Raw genomic sequence first — 19,170 nt, 5'->3', positions numbered from 1 at the left:
TGTCATGGTCCGCCAGTCTGGGAGCGTGAATGCTAAGTTATTAACAGTACATAGAAGATGATAACTTTTTGGACGTCCGCAGGAATCAAATACTTGAAATTATCCAATCCACATAAAGACAGCAGCATCTCCAGCCATCCGATAAAAGGAGGTATTTTTATTGTAGCAGTTTTGTAGTCATTGCATTGGTCCATGGTGGACGACTAGGGAATTCGGAGACCGACCTTTTACGTCAGGCAGGTGGCCTGACCTTGACTAGCCCAAAACACCACTACAAAAGGCTTTTTAATGGAGGTTTTGAAACCGCCAATACGCATGTGACTATAGAAATGTTGATTAGCTCTGTCGGTTCTGGAACCGCCGGAGATAAGTCATTATTATTGGCGGTTATTGTAAAGAACCTCCAGTAAAAATAGTATCAATACCTGAGGTTACAGGCAGGAACCTCCGTTACATACCATCTATTCCTGAGGTTTGCAACATGAACCTCCAGTAAAAATAGTTTTATGCCTGCCCTATAACACTCTCTTCACAGTGAGTTCTTGTCAACAACCGCCAGTACAAAGTCTAGGCTCTATTCCAAATTGCCTCACACATACGAATTAATTTGGCACACATACAACACAAACACATAACCACAGTTCACATGCACAATACATTAAGGCACAATCAGATAGATTTCAGAAAGTTACAGAAGTTCTATTTGCTCATTTAAGTTACAGCAAGTTTCTACCCAAAATAAATCATGTTCAGCTACTATCATAAAACTCGCCAGTTTTGTTGGTGACCTGACTCATTAGGAAGAAGTACAGCTCGCCTCTGATTTTGACGGGTCTCGCACTGTGAATGAACATGCAAATAGATTTTAATTATTCAATCATTGAGCTAGCAGTTAGGTACAACATGGAAAAAATGGGCAAACATGTGAAATGACAAGTAAAATAGAGCATCATAGTTAGCAGATGCTTCTTTGAAAGCCAAAAAGGCCTCACAGGTAGCCCTGGTTGTACCTATTGAAGCAATATTCCCCAGTTTCTCCAAATTGAGCAAAGAAGGTCAATTATATTATCCAAATTGATACAACCTCTAAATCAAAACATGGCTGGCCATTGACAGTGCTAGAACTCAAATTGACTAGCAACGAATCCATAGTTATATTTTCTGTACAATCCAAATGCATACACAAATGAAAAAGGAATTGCCCGAGGTGCTGCAAAATAATGTTACAAGCATTATATAGTCCTAGCTGTACAGAGCATACACAATTCCTCAACTATTGCAGGTATTTGCTACTAGTCCATACATGGTCCTGACTGTACTTGCATTTTTTTCTTAGATTAGCATAACAGAACTGAAAAGACAGGATAGGTTATAGTGAAAAATCTTAGATTCAAAAGCGGGATCTTCCACAAATTTCCTCATGTAATGGCAAACGTAGTACCCGCATACCACTGTGTTAGGGGGTTTCTTGTGGCACTAAAAAAAATGTTACATAATTATCACACAGTAGCATTGATCACTTAAAATCACAAGCTTATATAAGTGAACATTTACCGGAAAATGTGTACGGACAGTCATTTGTTTCTTTTGTTTGTCATGCAGCCCACCTTTCCTAACGTATTTGGTATAAGCTCTGAATATAAAAAAGTAACTATAAAAATTTTTAATCAAACATTGCAGTATAATGCTTTAAGTCAGTATATAAAGGACTTTGAATTACCTATGGATTATATCTATCAATTCTTGGTAGTCCTCATGATCGTAGTCCAAGGCTTTAACAACAACAACAACAATAACTTAGCCTTTTGTCCCAAGCAAATTGGGGTAGACTAGAGATGAAACCCACAGAAAACAAAAATAAAAACACAGAAAGGGCACAAGCTAAAGGAAGAGTTAGGGGTTAAACAAAAAGTAACAAAGGTCACGGTTCAGGTACGTTAATTGCTAATCTCCAAGCGCTCCTATCCATAGCTAATTCTTTAGCGATATTCCACTCCTTAAGATCTCTCTTAACCGTCTCGTCCCAAGTTAGTCTAGGTCTACCTCTACCTCTCTTTACATTATCGCCCCGCTTTAAAATTCCACTACTGAAAGGATCGATGGACCAAGAGGGGGGGTGAATTGGGCCTTTTTCAATTTCTAAAACAAGATAAAGCAACCTTAACCTATGCAAAAAGCTAGAAAGGCACCAATTCACCAACCGGATAACTAAACAACTTACACAAGCTAGATAAGATGAAAGGAGATAAAGCCTAGCAAGGTAGAGCTAACTAGTGATCCCTAAATCAAGCACATGAATGAATTGCATGAAAGATAATGCTTGAGAAAGTAAAGTGGACAAGGGACAACCGGATTTTTCTCGTGGTGTCGATGTGTTGGCACACACCCCTAATCCACGTTGTGACACTCACAAAGAGTATTGTCACCTCCCAAGTCACCAAGACGAGGGCGCTCACTAAGAGTCTCCGTTCACCATCCCGGTGTGGTGGAGATCAAGCCACGTACAAATCTCTTCTCCGGGCTTCCACAATTCTTGGCAAGCTCCGCGAGAATCACCTCGATCACCAAGATCGCCTAGGTGATGCCAATCACCAAGAGTAACAAGCTAAGTCTTTCACTTGAGCAGGAACCAATCACCAAGAATGGATGCACACAAGTTTCTCTCTACTCAAGTCCTTAATCTTGCTTCTTGAATGATTGAAAGAACAAGTGTATGAAATGTTGAAGCTCAAGGTGGCTCTTGACTATAGTATGTGTGTTTGGGTGTTGCCTGGTGTCAAGAGTAGTAGAATGACCCATTGGAGGGGTATATATGGGCAGCTCACACGAATAGAGCCGTTGGAGAAAAAGCTGCCAGAAAAACTGCGTAGCGCCGGTTAATCCGACGTCCCTCCAATAGTCATCGTCGGTTTAACCGGTGAATGTAAACTGCCTCTTCTGAAAACTAGCCGTTACGGCTTGGGCAGATTAACCGTCGTTGCATCGGTTTAACCGGTGAGTGTAGTCATCCATTGATCAACTGAAATACCAAGTCACTGGACAACTGCACCGACGTCCAATTTCAAATAGCGTCGGTTTAACCGGTGAGTGTAGTTGTCCACTGATCAACTGAAAACCGAGTCTCTGGACAACTGCACCGACGTCCAATTTCAAATAACGTCGGTTTAACCGGTGTATTGACTTGTCCTGACCTGTAGACCATGTTTAACCGACGTATAGAAAACTTGAGGCGTCGGTTAATCCGGTGATAAGGATTTTTCTAATTTTGCCTTTTCTGACTTGAGTCTTGAATGAAATCCAAATATTTCTTGAGATAAAAGTTAAGAACCACTTATTTGAGCTTCTAGAAACCTGAGTGACCATTGTGTGTATCCATTTTCAAATGACCATGTCCATGCTCAAGTTACTAAGCCTAAACCCCTCTTAATAGTGCGATCACTACAAAACTATAAAACCTATACTAACCTAAGTGTCCTGCTCAACCTTATGACACTTAGGACTAGAAAGATACTTAGTCTTGACATATTATTGAGTTGAATGCCGAGATCGCCTTTTTGAATAATGAAAATTAGGGGCCTCTTTTGACATATAACCAAATGAGCGATAATGATCTATAAAGCTGCACAAACTCATTAGTCACAATAATGGTTGTCATTAATCACCGAAACATACCTTGAGGGCCTAGATGCTTACAATCTCCCCCTTTTTGGTGATTGATGACAACATAAACATAGATAACGAGAGAGCGAGAAAGATAAGGCACGAATAAACACAAGCAAACTCGAAAAGCGAGAATCAAAGAACTCAATGGCTCAAACGAAATCCATAGATATGTCTCAAAAGCTCAGCATGCTCAAATGACAAATGTACATATCCATAAACTAACACCAAATATAATACAATAAGAAACATCAAAGGTCCTGATCACGAGCTCTCTCTAGTGCTACCCTCCCCCTGACTCTCACTCCCTCTCCCCCTTTGGCATCAAAGCACAAAAAGGATAGCTACTGATCTGGCTGACGAGGGACGGCGAGGAAGCGATCCGGGTCATCATCATCGTCGTCGTCAGACGGAGGATCCTCGGTGACGGAAGGGAGCTGCTGATCTGAGCTGCCGGCAGGTGCTGAGCTGACTGGAGGTGTAGCTGTCGTCGAGGCTCTGGTGCTAGCACTGCCGGGGAGAGGATCCGTGGAGGTAGTAGCCGGCTCAGCAGAAGATGTGTCAACATCTGAAGTAGTAAGAGCTGATGCTGCCGGCTGTGACGACTGCTGAACTAAGGACACCTCTCCGCCTCCCCCTGAAGGTAGTGGCTGTGGTACGACGGGGAGGCCAACTGACTGCACTGCAGAAGGTGACTCCTGGAAGAGTGAGGTCGCAGGCAGTGGAGAGAAGAGAGGACGACTCGCAGACCCAAGTAATGCTGACAATGAGAACATGATCTCCGGGTCGCGGAAGAGGCTGGAGCAGTGGAGGCTGGAGCTGGTGTAACTGCAAGTGGTGGTGCTCCAGCACTCTGAAGGCCTGTCTGTCCTGGCTGCTGTGGGGCGAGTCCGGTGTGAGAATATAGCTGTGAAATCATCCCGAACATCGCCATCATGCCCTGCTGCATCTGCTGAAACTGAGCGTCTGTCCTCTGAGATACTCGGTCAATAAGGCCGACAAAACGCTCCTCTGTAGCAGCTCGCTCTCAGGCGGCCTCCCTCTGAATCTCTGCAAGCTGGGCCTCGTAGGCTCTCCTGGCCTCCTCCTGAGCACGGCGATCCTCCCTCTGCTGTGTGACCAGCTGCTGCAAAAGTGCGGTGAGCTCAGACGGCTGAGACACCTGAGACTCGGAAACTGTGGTAGCTGCAGCAGCTGACACTGGAGCTGGCTCTCCGGAACCTCCTGCCTCGTGATCATGACTCGCTGGAGCAGGTGCAGGGAAGTACTCCTCATCCTCGGAGGAGTCTGACTCTAAGTCTGACCAATGAATCTCATCATCTCCTCCGGGAAGCTGTGCCTCTGCGGCTAGCAGTGCCTCGTCCTCCTGGGCAACACGGGCCTGAACCTCAGGTGACAGCCGTGCCATGGCAGCACGATCTGCCTGTCTCCCTCTCCTCCTGTCTGAGGGTGCTGTCGGTCGGTAAACTGGAAACCAGGGGACCTCGTCCTGCCGGTATACAGCACTGACCGGTGACTCAGCTGGCACAATCATAGAGCAGATAAAACTGATCCAGTGAGCATATGGAAACTGACGCACGACCCCCATCCCATCAGTGATAACATCCTCAATCTCAGCCAAGATAAAATCAACTATGTCAAAAGGCTCATGAGTGAGTATGTGAAGAAGTAGTAGCTGCTGCAGACCTGTGAACCCCTCTGGGTAGCCACTCCTCGGGAGTAACGTCCTCCGGAGTGCCATGTGAACAGCATATGCTTCGGGGTCAGCAGGCTGGGGACTCTGGCGTAGGAGGCTGGAAAGGGCTGGCGGAAGCACTGTGAGATTGCCTCGTGAGAAGGTGCAATTCCGCCAATCATGGCTCTGCGCGGTGGATCTGCATCACCATATACCATCTCGTGCAGGGAGACGTCAACAAGGTCAACTCCAAGAATCCCAGCGAGAGTCGCTCTGGACAAACCAAACACCTGCCCCCCAAACATGAAGTGAACAGCTCTGCGCTCTGGGGCTATCCAAGCTGTGGCATAGAAAACCCTGACCCAATCCTCAATGTATCTGTTCCTCTCAATCGAGAGCAACCTGGGCAGACCCCTGAAGTGATCAAAGTGTTCCCTGACATCGGCTCCCCCTGCAGCTGTCCTCAGTGAAACCCAGTCTAGTACTCTGTGAGGAAAGATCCTGTGGCCTCGCCTCTGATAGGTCTCGTAGAAACTGGCCTGAAGGAGCGTTCAGAATCTGCGATCAACCCTGCTGTCTCGTGTCACCGGGAACCACTCCTCCTCCTGTACACTCCACCTGAGCCTCTTGACCTTCGCCGCATTGGCCTTGGTCAAGTTCTGGAGCAGCACACCTGGCTCCAGACGCACGACAGTGTCCATGCGGAACACTGCGCGCTCGGCCGCTAGGGCCTCGGCTCGACGAGCTGCTGCAGCTGCTGCTGTGGACCTGCGAGGCTCCTGGGGCTGGTGACCTCCTCGTGTCCTCGGTCCAGTGCGACGCTCGGTCGCTGGTGAAGTGTCCTCTACGGGGACGTCTGCCGGGTGCGGCCAGAACGTCGTAGAGCTGGTGACTGCTGTGTATCCTGCCCCTGAGACTGCTCAGACTGCCCTATCTCTGAATCTGAATCAGACTCTGCCGCTGAAGGTGACTGCTCTGACTCTGCTGCTGCTGCGGCTGTGGCTCTGGTGGCCCTGGCACCTCTGACTCGGCCCATCCCTCTGCCTCTGCCTCTGCCCCTGGCTGGCGTGTCCCTGATAGCGAACGGACGAGCACGGCCTGACGCCTGCTCCTCGGCGGCCTTAGCCACCATCTCGCCCTCTCGGCCTCTCTCGCTGCGCGAGTCCGCTTGCGAGCGGGCTCCTCGACCACTATCTCCTTCCCCTTCCTCTTGTCACGACCCATCTCGACAAGCAACGGAATCAAGAAAGCGGAGCGGTGAGCGAGGGCTAGCGCGATGGTTCGAGCAAAATGCCGAACACGTGGCGTGCGAGGCGTGTATGCGTGTATGTGGTGCAATGCGCGGGCAGTGGCACGGTGGAGGTGCAGGTCGTGCAAGCGACGGCGTGGATTGCACTGGCAATGGGACGGTGGAGCTTGGGCGGCGCTGTGGTGGTGGCGACGGCGCGGTGGCACACGGGCGCAAGCGTGCGGGGCGGTGTGCGTGTGCGCGGGCGGCAGGTGACGGCGGCGGCGCGGGAATGCGGCGGGCGGCGATGAGCGGACGGCGAGCAGCGGTGGATGGCGACGGCGGTGGACGGTGATGGCGGCGGACGACGGCGGCGGTGACGGGAGCGAGGGCGAAGACGAGGGACGAGCAAAACACGAGCGGGAGTGAGAAGTCGTGACCGGTCAAGAGAGAAATATGACATGTGGCCCCCGCAGTTTTTCTTATCGCCGGTTGATCCGACGCTTAGGTTTTGAACACCGGTTGATTGCGTCGGTGTAGTTTACCAGAAACTCTGCCAAATCTGCATCAGTACGCCGGTTGAACCGATGATCTGAAAAGTGAACTCGTCGGTTGAACGATGCAAATATCAGTTGATTTTCAGGTCGGAAGCATGTTATGTTCACCGGTTGATCCGATGATGCAAACTTTGTATACACCGGTTGAACGTCTGAAATGACTGAGCTGAGGCTGACACTTAGTATCGCCGGTTAAACCGATGGGTATAGATCCATTGAACGTCGGTTTAACCGGTGAACCCAAAAACCCTCTCAGCTCACTTTTCTATGCTAAGTCCAATGAACTATAAGATTCAACTAAACTCAAGTTAATGACTTGCATAGGCGACTTTACCCCTCAAAGTAATTAGAATAGCTTAATAACTTAAATAGTTTTTCTTTTCAAAATCAAGGATAAGTCGCAAGAGAGACAAAGCGCCAAATTAAAATGTATGAGCCATGTCATAGGAATATTGAAGGAGGAAGGCTTCAAACTCACCATGACATTGCTCACTAGGCAATAACGCACCTAACACTTTACTCTTTTCACTTCTCATGAATTAAGATCTTGCACGTAAAACAAGTCTCATTTTCATCAAGTGATCTCCTTTGTGACCCTTACGCATGCAATGATAATGCAAACTACAACCACATGCGAAGGAAAGGTAAACATGAAGTGCACAACTATATGACAAAAATGCATAGCGAGAATTTAAAATCTACTTGTCAAGTTTGATCCCACGGAAGCTTCATCATGATGAGCTTTTCTACAAGCCTAGAGGAAAAAAGTGGCCACCACCTCTAGCTAAAACCTTGCTCATCACTATCTTACCATGGTTAGACAAGTTCTATATGTATGCATTTTCTATATGACATGGCAACTTACATGACGTTTGCCGCATCTAATACATTAAGCTCATTTCTTAGCCCTAACAAAGGTACTCTCGTCTAAAGGTTTTGTGAAAATATCCGCCAATTGCTCCTCGGATCTCACACCTTGAAGGGAAATGTCCCCCTTGGCTTCGTGATCACGCAAAAGTGATGGCGAATATCAATGTGCTTTGTGCGAGAGTGTTGAACCGGATTCTTGGCAATTTTTACGGCACTTTCATTGTCACAAAGGAGTGGTATTCTTCTAGTTTCACACCAAAGTCCAAAAGGTTTGCTTCATATATAGGAATTTGGGCACAACATGCACCGGCTGCTATATATTCCGCTTCCGCGGTGGACAAAGCCACGAAATTTTGCTTCTTACTCGACCAAGAAACTAGAGAACGCCCAAGCAAGTGACAACCCCCGGAGGTACTCTTGCGATCGACACGGCTTCCGGCAAAATCCGAATCCGAGTATCCCAAGAGATCTAAGCTAGCGCCTTTGGGGTACCACAAGACTATGCTAGGGGTGTGCTTGAGATACCGAAGGATTCTATTCACAGCCGAAAGATGTGATTCGTTAGGGTTAGCTTGAAAACGGGCACACAAGCACACGCTAAACATTATATCGGGCCTAGATGCGGTAAGGTAAAGCAAAGACCCTATCATTGAACGATAGAGGGATTGATCAACAGGTTTACCGTCCACATCCAAGTCGAGATGCCCATTTGTAGCCATAGGAGTCTTAATTGGCTTACATTCATCCATCTTGAACTTCTTCAAGATATCTCTAGTATATTTTTCTTGATAGATGAATGTCCCTTCCTTCATTTGTTTGACTTGAAAACCAAGGAAGAAAGTCAATTCACCAATCATGGACATCTCGAATTCCCTAGACATCATGGTAGCAAACTCATGGCTTAGTAAATCATTAGTTGAGCCAAAGATAATATCGTCAACATAAATTTGACAAATGAAAAGGTCCCCGTTGACGTCTTTTGTGAACAAAGTGGTGTCCACCCTCCCGATCTTGAAACCTTGCATGATTAGGAAGTCACGAAGCCTCTCATACCAAGCCCTTGGTGCTTGTTTGAGTCCATAGAGTGCCTTGTGCAACCTATAAATATGGTTAGGATTCCTCGGATCTACAAACCCGGGAGGTTGCTCAACATAAACAAGTTCGTTAATAAAGCCATTTAAGAAAGCACTTTTCACATCCATTTGATATAACTTGATATTATGATATGAAGAGTAAGTAAGAAGAATGCGTATAGCTTCAAGTCTTGCGACCGGAGCAAAAGTTTCACCAAAATCCAAACCTTCGACTTGAGAAAACCCTTTTGCCACAAGTCTTGCTTTGTTGCGTACCACCACCCCATGTTCATCTTGCTTGTTTCGAAAGACCCACTTTGTGCCGATGATGTTTTTGTCTTTCGGAGGAGCTTCGAGGACCCATACTTCATTGCGGGTGAAATTATTCAACTCTTCTTGCATGGCCATCACCCAATCTGAGTCCTCAAGTGCTTCCTCTATGCTAGTGGGTTCAATACAAGAAACAAACGAGTGATGTTCGCAAAATGAAGCATGCTTAGAACGAGTTCTTACTCCTTTGGAAGGACTACCAATGATTTGACCGATTGGATGATTCTTGGAGATGCGACCATGCTTCACTAGCGGTATTTGCGCGGATGCTTGTTGGGGTGGATCATGAGTGACTTGTGCTTGTGGTGGAACATTTTGCTCTTCTTGTTCTTGGACTTGGGGTGTTGGCGTTGACACATTTTCTTGAGGTAGTGGATCAACTTTATCTTGATCTTCGTTCACTTGGGGTGCCGTGGAGGTGTTTGGCAAAGATGAGGAAGTTCCTCCCCCTTGATCATTGTCTTCATGTACCTCCTCCGGCTTGATATCCCCAATGGACATTTTCTTTAAGGCTTCTTCAATCTCTTCATCCCCTACATTTTCATAGCCAACAAACTCCTCTTGGGAGCCATTAGATTCATCAAACTCCACATCACATGTTTCTTCAACTAACCCGGAGGTTTGATTGAATACTCTATATGCTTTGGAGTTTGATGCATAACCAAGAAAGAAACCTTCATCACATCTACTTTCAAACTTACCGAGCCTTTTCTTCTTATAAATGAAGCATTTGCAACCAAAGACCCGAAAGTATGATATATTTGGTTTCTTCCCGGTGATGAGCTCATATGGAGTTTTCTTGAGGAGTCGGTGAGGATACACACGGTTGGATGCATGACACGCCGTGTTGATTGCTTCCGCCCAGAACTTCTCGGACGTGCCATAATCATCCAACATTGCTCTTGCTAGGGTGATGAGTGTCTTGTTCTTTCTTTCCACCACTCCATTTTGTTGAGGCGTGTAGGTGGCGGAAAACTCATGTTTGACTCCTTCTTCATCGCACCATTCTTCAATCTTCATATTTTTGAACTCGGTGCCGTTGTCACTCCGAATCTTCACGATTGGGGAATTATATTCCCTTTGAGCTTTTCTTGCAAATGACTTGAAGATTTCCGGAGTTTCACCCTTATCGCCTAGAAACATGACCCAAGTGTAACGTGAAAAATCATCAACGATTACTAGGCAATAGAGGTTACCACCAATGCTCTTGTATGAAGTTGGACCAAAGAGATCCATGTGTAGTAGCTCGAGCGGCTTGGAGGTAGACAACATCGTCTTGATAGGATGATGAGTTGCAACTTGCTTCCCGGCTTGACATGCTTTGCATAGCTTGTTCTTGTCAAAAGTGACATCGTTTATGCCGGTGATCATCCCTCTCTTGTGGGCTTTCTTGAGGTTGCTCATGCCAATATGAGCAATTCTTCTATGCCAAAGCCACCCAAGAGACGACTTGGTGAAGAGGCAAGTCATGGTGCTTGTTTGCTTTGAAGAGAAATCCACCAAATAGATATTGCCATGACTAAACCCCGTGAATACCAATGACTTGTCTTTTTCATGAGTCACTACAACACCATTCTTGTCAAAGGCACACGTTAGTCCAAGATCACATAGTTGTGCAATAGAGATGAGATTAAAACTAAGTGCTTCTACAAACAAAACATTTGAAATGGATAAATCTTTTGAAATTGCAATTCTACCCAAACCTAAGACTTTCCCCTTTGAGTTATCACCATAGGTGACATGTTCATGATCGCCGGGGTCTTCAAGTGAGGTGAACATGCTAACATTGCCGGTCATGTGTTGAGAGCAACCGCTATCAAGTACCCAATGTTTTCCACCGGCTTTGTAGTTCACCTACACACATAAGAATTTATTTTTGAGTTTTCGGAACCCAAACAAGCTTTGGGCCTTGCACATGTGTGACAAGAGCTTTTGGGACCCAAAGTTGCTTGGGGAGATTCTTCTTCGACTCCTTAGCAATTTTGCCAATGAACTTGGTCTTCACCTTGCCCTTCACTTTACTTAAGAGAAAATGATTATTTTGGAACATTGATGAGTAATTCTTGGGTAATTTGGGAAGAGGACGTGATGGTAAAGTGCACTCCCTAGTGTGGTGCCCGGTGACTTGGCAATGTTGGCAATATGAGCCAACTTCCTTGATGAAGCTTGTCTTGATCTCCGGAGAAGGAGTTGTAGCCATGTTTGGCTCTGAAAATGAACCAAGACCTCTCTTACCATAGTCACGGGCATTGTTGAAGAGAATCTCCTTGTGGATGTATTCTCCCCTTGAGAGTTTCTCCACACTACTCTTGAGACTTGCCACTTGATCCATCAATTCCTTTTACCTAGAAGAGGCAAGCTTGGGCACAACATTAGTGGCATATGCATCAATGAGTAGGTCATCACATGAAGTAGAAGCATTGACTTTTTCATGAACAACTTTCTCAAGACTTGGGTCAATTACTTCATAAGCAAATTCAAGTTCTTGATACTTGTGAGCCAACTCCCTATGCTCTTGTTTGAGCTTTTTGTGGCTCTCTTCAACTTGCTTAGCAAGTACAAGTGACTCATTGTGCTTTTTGAGCAAGTCATTGTACTTACTAAGTAAGTCGGAGTGGGCAAGCTCTAACTTGGCATGAGTGCTCTCAAGAATTTTAACTTTGCCCTTTTCCCTCTTGATGACGGATGTATACTCATTGATGAGGTTAGTAAATTCATTTGGATCAAGCTCTTCATCACTATCATCTTCACTATCTACCTCACATACCTTGGTGTTACCTTTTGCCATGAGGCACATAGGAGGCGGAGGTAGAGATGGTTCTTCATTGGTGAGGGCGATGGTGACAATGTCTTCTTCATCACTTGAGTCTTCGCTTGATGAGACATCGGTCACCCACTCTTGTTTCTCCACCAAGAAACTTTTCTTGGTATGCCCTTTCTTCTTTGGGAAGAGCTTGGTCTTCTTGTCATGGGTCTTCTTCTTCCCAAATCTCTTGTTTTTGTTCTTCCTCTCCTCTTCTTCATCATCGCTTGAATCATGGCGATGCTTACTCTTGTTGTCCTTGCTTCTTTTGTCTGGCTTGGGGCAATTTGGACGGATGTGTCCTTTTTCGCCACAATTGTAGCAAATCTTGTTCTTGACATCCATTGGCCGGAACATTCCCTTCTTGGAGTCAAAGTTGAAGCCCTTCTTCTTGATCTTCTCATTCAAGCGTGTGAACTTTCTCATCATGAGAGCAAGTTCTCCATCATCTTCAACATCGGATGAGCTCTCATGATGATCATCTTCTTCATTGCTTGAGCTTGAGTCTTGTTTGACCATTTTGAGCTTGCGGGATTTGTTTGTCTTGGTCTTTAGAGCAATTGACTTGCTTGATGTTGGCTCTTCAGTCATACCAAGAATGCTCATTTCATGAGCGCGAATTTCGCCCACAAGTTCTCCTACTTCCATTGTGGCGAGATCCTCCTTTTGAAGCATAGCATTGATAATGTTATACTTGGGCTTCGGGAGGAGCATGAGGATCTTGCGGTTGATGGATGCACTGTCAATTTTGGATATTTCAAGTGCATTAATGTCCTTGACAATGACATTCAAGCGAGAATACATATCATTGCAATTTTCATGAGCTAGCATTTTGAAGGAATCATACTTAGCTCTAAACAAGTGATATTTTTGCTCACGTACTTTGGTGGAACCTTCATGAATCTCAATGAGCTCCTTCCAAATATCACTTGCTAGGTCCATGCCATTAACTCTAGCAAACACCTCCTCACTAATAGCTTCGAAAATTGCATTTCTAGCTCTAGCATTCCATTTTAATTGGTCGGGGGTGGGATCTCCGGTGAACCCGACTTTAGTTGCCAACCATACTTCGGGGGCAATCGCATCAAGGTATGCGGCCATGCGAACTTTCCAATAGGCAAAGTTCTTGCCCTCGAAGTGAGGCGGCGAACCACCCATCTTGGCCATAGCTCTAGGCGGTGAAGCCTAATGATCCAAATGAGCAACGAGGCTCTGATACCAATTGAAAGGATCGATGGACCAAGAGGGGGGGTGAATTGGTCGTTTTTCAATTTCTAAAACAAGATAAAGCAAACTTAACCTATGCAAAAAGCTAGAAAGGCACCAATTCACCAACCGGATAACTAAACAACTTACACAAGCTAGATAAGATGAAAGGAGATAAAGCCTAGTAAGGTAGAGCTAACTAGTGATCCCTAAATCAAGCACATGAATGAATTGCATGAAAGATAATGCTTGAGAAAGTAAAGTGGACAAGGGACAACCGGATTTTTCCCGTGGTGTCGATGTGTTGGCACACACCCCTAATCCACGTTGTGACACTCACAAAGAGTATTGTCACCTCCCAAGTCACCAAGACGAGGGCGCTCACTAAGAGTCTCCGTTCACCATCCCGGTGTGGTGGAGATCAAGCCACGTACAAATCTCTTCTCCGGGCTTCCACAATTCTTGGCAAGCTCCGCGAGAATCACCTCGATCACCAAGATCGCCTAGGTGATGCCAATCACCAAGAGTAACAAGCTAAGGCCTTCACTTGAGCAGGAACCAATCACCAAGAATGGATGCACACAAGCTTCTCTCTACTCAAGTCCTTAATCTTGCTTCTTGAATGATTGAAAGAACAAGTATATGAAATGTTGAAGCTCAAGGTGGCTCTTGACTATAGTATGTGTGTTTGGGTGTTGCCTGGTGTCAAGAGTAGTAGAATGACCCATTGGAGGGGTATATATGGGCAGCTCACACGAATAGAGCCGTTGGAGAAAAAGCTGCCAGAAAAACTGCGTAGCGCCGGTTAATCCGACGTCCCTTCAATAGTCATCGTCGGTTTAACCGGTGAATGTAAACTGACTCTTCTGAAAACTAGCCGTTACGGCTTGGGCAGATTAACCGTCGTTGCATCGGTTTAACCGGTGAGTGTAGTCATCCATTGATCAACTGAAATACCAAGTCACTGGACAACTGCACCGACGTCCAATTTCAAATAGTGTCGGTTTAACCGGTGAGTGTAGTTGTCCACTGATCAACTGAAAACCGAGTCTCTGGACAACTGCACCGACGTCCAATTTCAAATAACGTCGGTTTAACCGGTGTATTGACTTGTCCTGACCTGTAGACCATGTTTAACCGACGTATAGAAAACTTGAGGCGTCGGTTAATCCGGTGATAAGGATTTTTCTGATTTTGCCTTTTCTGACTTGAGTCTTGAATGAAATCCAAATATTTCTTGAGATATAAGTTAAGAACCACTTATTTGAGCTTCTAGAAATCTGAGTGACCATTGTGTGCATCCATTTTCAAATGACCATGTCCATGCTCAAGTTACTAAGCCTAAACCCCTCTTACTAGTGCGATCACTACAAAACTATAAAACCTATACTAATCTAAGTGTCCTGCTCAACCTTATGACACTTAGGACTAGAAAGATACTTAGTCTTGACATATTATTGAGTTGAATGCCGAGATCGCCTTTTTGAATAATGAAAATTAGGGGTCTCTTTTGACATATAACCAAATGAGCGATAATGATCTATAAAGCTGCACAAACTCATTAGTCACAATAATGGTTGTCATTAATCACCGAAACATACCTTGAGGGTCTAGATGCTTACAACTACACACCGGCGCCTCGGAGGCCTCCGTTGTACATGTCCAAACCATCTCAACCGATGTTGAATCACCTTCTCCTCGATAGGTGCCACCCCTACCCTATCTCAAATCTCTTCGTTCCGGACTCTATCCCTTCTTGTATGCCCGCAGAACCAACGCAGCATACGCATCTCTGCTACACTCAGTTGCTGGACATGTCGCCTTTTTGTAGGCCAACATTCAGCACCGTATAGCATCGCCGGGCGAATCGCCGTCCTATAGAACTTACCTTTTAGCCTCTGTGGCACCTTCTTGTCACAGAGGATGCCCGAAGCCTGCCGCCACTTCAACCAACCGGCTGAAATTCTATGTCTAACATCTTCATCAATGTCTCCATCTTTCTGAAGCATTGATCCTAGATAACGGAAAGTATACTTCTTGGCCACCACTTGACCTTCGAGGTTAACGTCCCCATCCTCATGCCTAGTCGGGCTAAAGTCGCACATCATATACTCGGTCTTGGTCCTACTCAGTCTGAACCCCCTCGACTCTAGCATGTGTCTCCACAGCTCTAACTTCATATTAACCCCTGCCCTACTCTCGTCAACTAGCACCACATCATCAGCAAAGAGCATACACCAGGGGATATCACCCTGAATGTCCCTTGTGACCTCATCCATCACCAAAGTAAATAGATAAGGGCTCAATGCTGACCTCTGATGTAGCCCTATTTTAATTGGAAAGTCACTGGTATCGCCATCACATGTTCGAACACAAGTCATCGCATCCTTGTACATATCCTTGATGAGGGTAATATACTTAGTTGGTACTTTATGTTTTTCCAAGGCCCACCACATGACGTCTCTCGGTACTTTGTCATACGACTTTTCTAGATCAATAAAGACCATGTGTAAGTCCTTCTTCTCCTCTCTATATCTCTCCATCAACTGTCATACTAAGAAAATCGCCTCCATGGTCGACCTCTCAGGCATGAACCCAAACTGGTTTTGGGTCACCCTTGTCAATCTTTTTAGGCGATGCTCGATAACCCTCTCCCAAAGCTTCATCGTATGGCTCATCAGCTTAATTTCCCGGTAGTTAATACAACTTTGAACATCTCCCTTGTTCTTGAAGATCGGTACTAATATACTTATCCTCCATTCCTCCGGCATCTTGTTTGACCGGAAAATTAGGTTAAAAAGCTTAGTTAACCATACTACCGCCCTCTCGCCCAGTCATCTCCACACCTCAATGGGGATGCCATCGGGGCCCATCGCTTTACCTCCCTTCATCCTCTTCAAAGCCTCCCCGATCTCTGCCTCCTGAATCCTCCTCACAAAGCGTCTGTTGGTATCATCAAATGAGTGGTCCAACACGAAGGTAGGACCCTCATTTTCTCCATTAAACAACTTGTCGAAGTATTCTCGCCATCTGTCCTTGATCTCCTCATCCTTCACCAGAAGTCGATCTGTCCTATCCTTGATGCATTTGATTTGGTTTATGTCCCTTGTCTTCCTCTCGCGGGTCCTAGCTATCCTATAAATGTCCTTCTCTCCTTTCTTCGTACCTAGCCATTGATAAAGGTCATCAAAAGCCTGACCTTTCACTACACTTACAGCTCGCTTTGCAGACCTCTTCGCTAATCTATAGCCCTCGATGTTGGTTGCGCTCTTGTCGAGGTGAAGGCGTTTGAAACACTCCTTCTTCTCCGTAATAGCCCTTTGCACCTCGTTATTCCATCACCAAGTCTCTTTCACTTCCTGCTTGCCTCCCCTACTCACACCAAACACTTCTGAGGCCACCTTCCGAACACATGTCGCCATCTTTAGCCACATATCATCTACATCTGCTCCTTCTTCCCAAGGCCCTCGCCTAGCATCCTCTCCTTAAACGTTTGTGCCTCTTCCCCTCTAAGCTTCCACCACTTCGTTCTCGCAATCTTGGCACGTTTGTCCCGGTGGGTACGTACCCAAAAATGAAAATCCACCACCACAAGCTTGTGTTGGGGGACAACACACTCCCCAGGTATCACCTTACAATCTAAGCAGGCATGTCTATCCTCTCTCCTGGCAAGGATAAAATTGATTTGGTTCGAGTATTGTCCACTATGGAAGGTCACTAGATGGGACTCCCTCTTTCTAAAGAGAGTATTCGCTAACAGCAGGTCGTAGGCCAATGCAAAATTCAAAACATCCCCCCCTCGTTCCTACTACCATACCCGAAACCCCCGTGTACTCGCTCATATCCTACATTAGTCGCGCCCACATGGCCATTGAGGTCTCCTCCTATGAAGAGCTTCTCACTGATAGGCACGGTACTAACCATGCTATCAAGATCTTCCCAGAACTGACTCTTGGAGCTCTCACTAAGACCTACCTGAAATGCATAGCCACTGATCACATTCAGAACCAAATCTCCAATAACCAACCGCACTAGGATAATCCGGTCGCCTTGCCTCCTAACATCTACAACTCCATCCTTAAGGCTCTTATCGATCAAGATGCCTATACCATTCCTACCCGAAGTTGTCCCCGTGTACCAAAGCTTGAAGCCAGAACCCTCCACCTCCTTCGCCTTCTGGCCCTTCCATTTAGTCTCCTGCACGAATAGAATATTTACACACCTCGTAATTGCTACATCGACTAGTTCTCTTAACTTACCTACTAGAGACCCTACGTTCCAACTATCTAGATGAATCCTAGTTGGCTCGGCTAGCTTCCTTACCCTTCGCACCCGTCGAGAGAAATGCAAAGACCCTTGCTCATTTTCCACTACACCCGGGCGCAGATGTAGCGCGCCACAGAGGCCGCGACGACCCAACCCTTGCTCACTTATCATCGTACCCGGATCACGATACGACGCGCCCCTGAGGGGATGACGACCCGGCCCTTGCCCATTTAACACCACACCCGGGTTCCGATGTAGCGCGTCGCTAAGAGGGTTACGCCCCAACGAATTTCTTATGGGTTTCATTTCCATTAGAGTGGCTGATTTTTACACTGGTTCGCCAAACCTAACACAACCCTCCACATTTTCTCATCGCGGGCTTGGGACCGGCAACGGCAGTGTTAGTCCAAGGCTTTAAGTCAGTATATAAAGGACATTGAATTACCTTTGGATTATAAATAGCTGAAATGAAGAGGAAATTAACACTGATCTATCCTTTTTTGTGTGGCTTAATTATTCGGACAAAAATCACTGTCACCAGCTGAAATGAGAAGTCCTAGTCATTCAAATCATTTGCATTGCACATGTATAGCAAGCACCGACTGAACAACAGCCTACTGAATGAACATGGGCACCAACTTAAAATCCTAGACATTTAGATCATTAGCACTGCACATATATACTGTAGTAAGTACTGACTGCTACCATGAATTTACAGTGATGATTACATCAACCACACGCTATCAATTCCACCACACCAAGCGTCTGGGAGTGTCAATGCTAATTTGACATGCTAAGCACGTACTACTAGTAGTATTGAACATTCCCTAATCAACCTGATTTCAGCTGCTTGCTAAACCCCCAACCCAACACCAGAAGGAAAAGAAAAATGGGGGGTGGGGGTGGGGTGGGGGGGGGGGCGGGCGGGGAGATCAAGGATAGAGAGCATGAAGACAAGGCCTGCTAGGTGGCCATGGATCAGAACTCACTATCAAAATGATTTGCCCTGCTGAGCTATCGCACCCTTCGATCATGGCCACTAGCTAGCGGTACTATCCTAATCGATCTTGCTGGGACTCACCTCAGGGCCATGGTGAAGATGGGAGAGTGGCCGTCGGAGTCGCGGCAGCGCCGCGCCGGTCCTCGTAGTCAGAGTCGGGGCAGCGCCGCGGCAGTCCTCGGAGTCGGAGTCGGGGCAGCACCGGTCCTCGATGGGAGGGGAGGTGCCTGTCTTGGGGAGCGGCAGCATGTAAAAATCTACTAGTATTAGCGGTTGAAACTAGAAAACCTCCGGTATAAATCTCTAACTACACCAGTTCTGACAGAGGCTACGCTAGTTCTTAACAGCTTATCTCAGCTTAACTACAGAATGTTGGAGTTATGGACTTGGCCCATTCATTCTAATCAATACATTAAAAGAATTTAAACCCTACTATTAAATGCTAGGGAATCAATAGCTTAATTCCGTACCGGGAATTGAGGAGGATCTTAACCGACTTAAA

The 19,170-nt window shown here is 46.1% G+C and overlaps 1 long non-coding RNA gene across 1 annotated transcript; it reads right to left on the bottom strand.

The window, feature by feature from the left end:
• Positions 1-1,554: 1,554 nt before the first annotated feature.
• On the bottom strand, positions 1,555-18,956 carry LOC112901563. The gene is made up of 3 exons (XR_003230323.1): positions 18,750-18,956; positions 1,721-1,772; positions 1,555-1,633 (listed from the first exon to the last, which is right to left on the bottom strand). It is a non-coding gene; the product is annotated as an uncharacterized LOC112901563 (long non-coding RNA).
• Positions 18,957-19,170: the final 214 nt, after the last annotated feature.

Source organism: Panicum hallii, chromosome 7 (genome assembly GCF_002211085.1).
Source record: "Panicum hallii strain FIL2 chromosome 7, PHallii_v3.1, whole genome shotgun sequence".
Lineage (NCBI taxonomy): Eukaryota > Viridiplantae > Streptophyta > Magnoliopsida > Poales > Poaceae > Panicum > Panicum hallii.
Note: the sequence above shows the minus strand (reverse complement) of the source record. Positions and strands in the feature narration are given on the sequence as shown.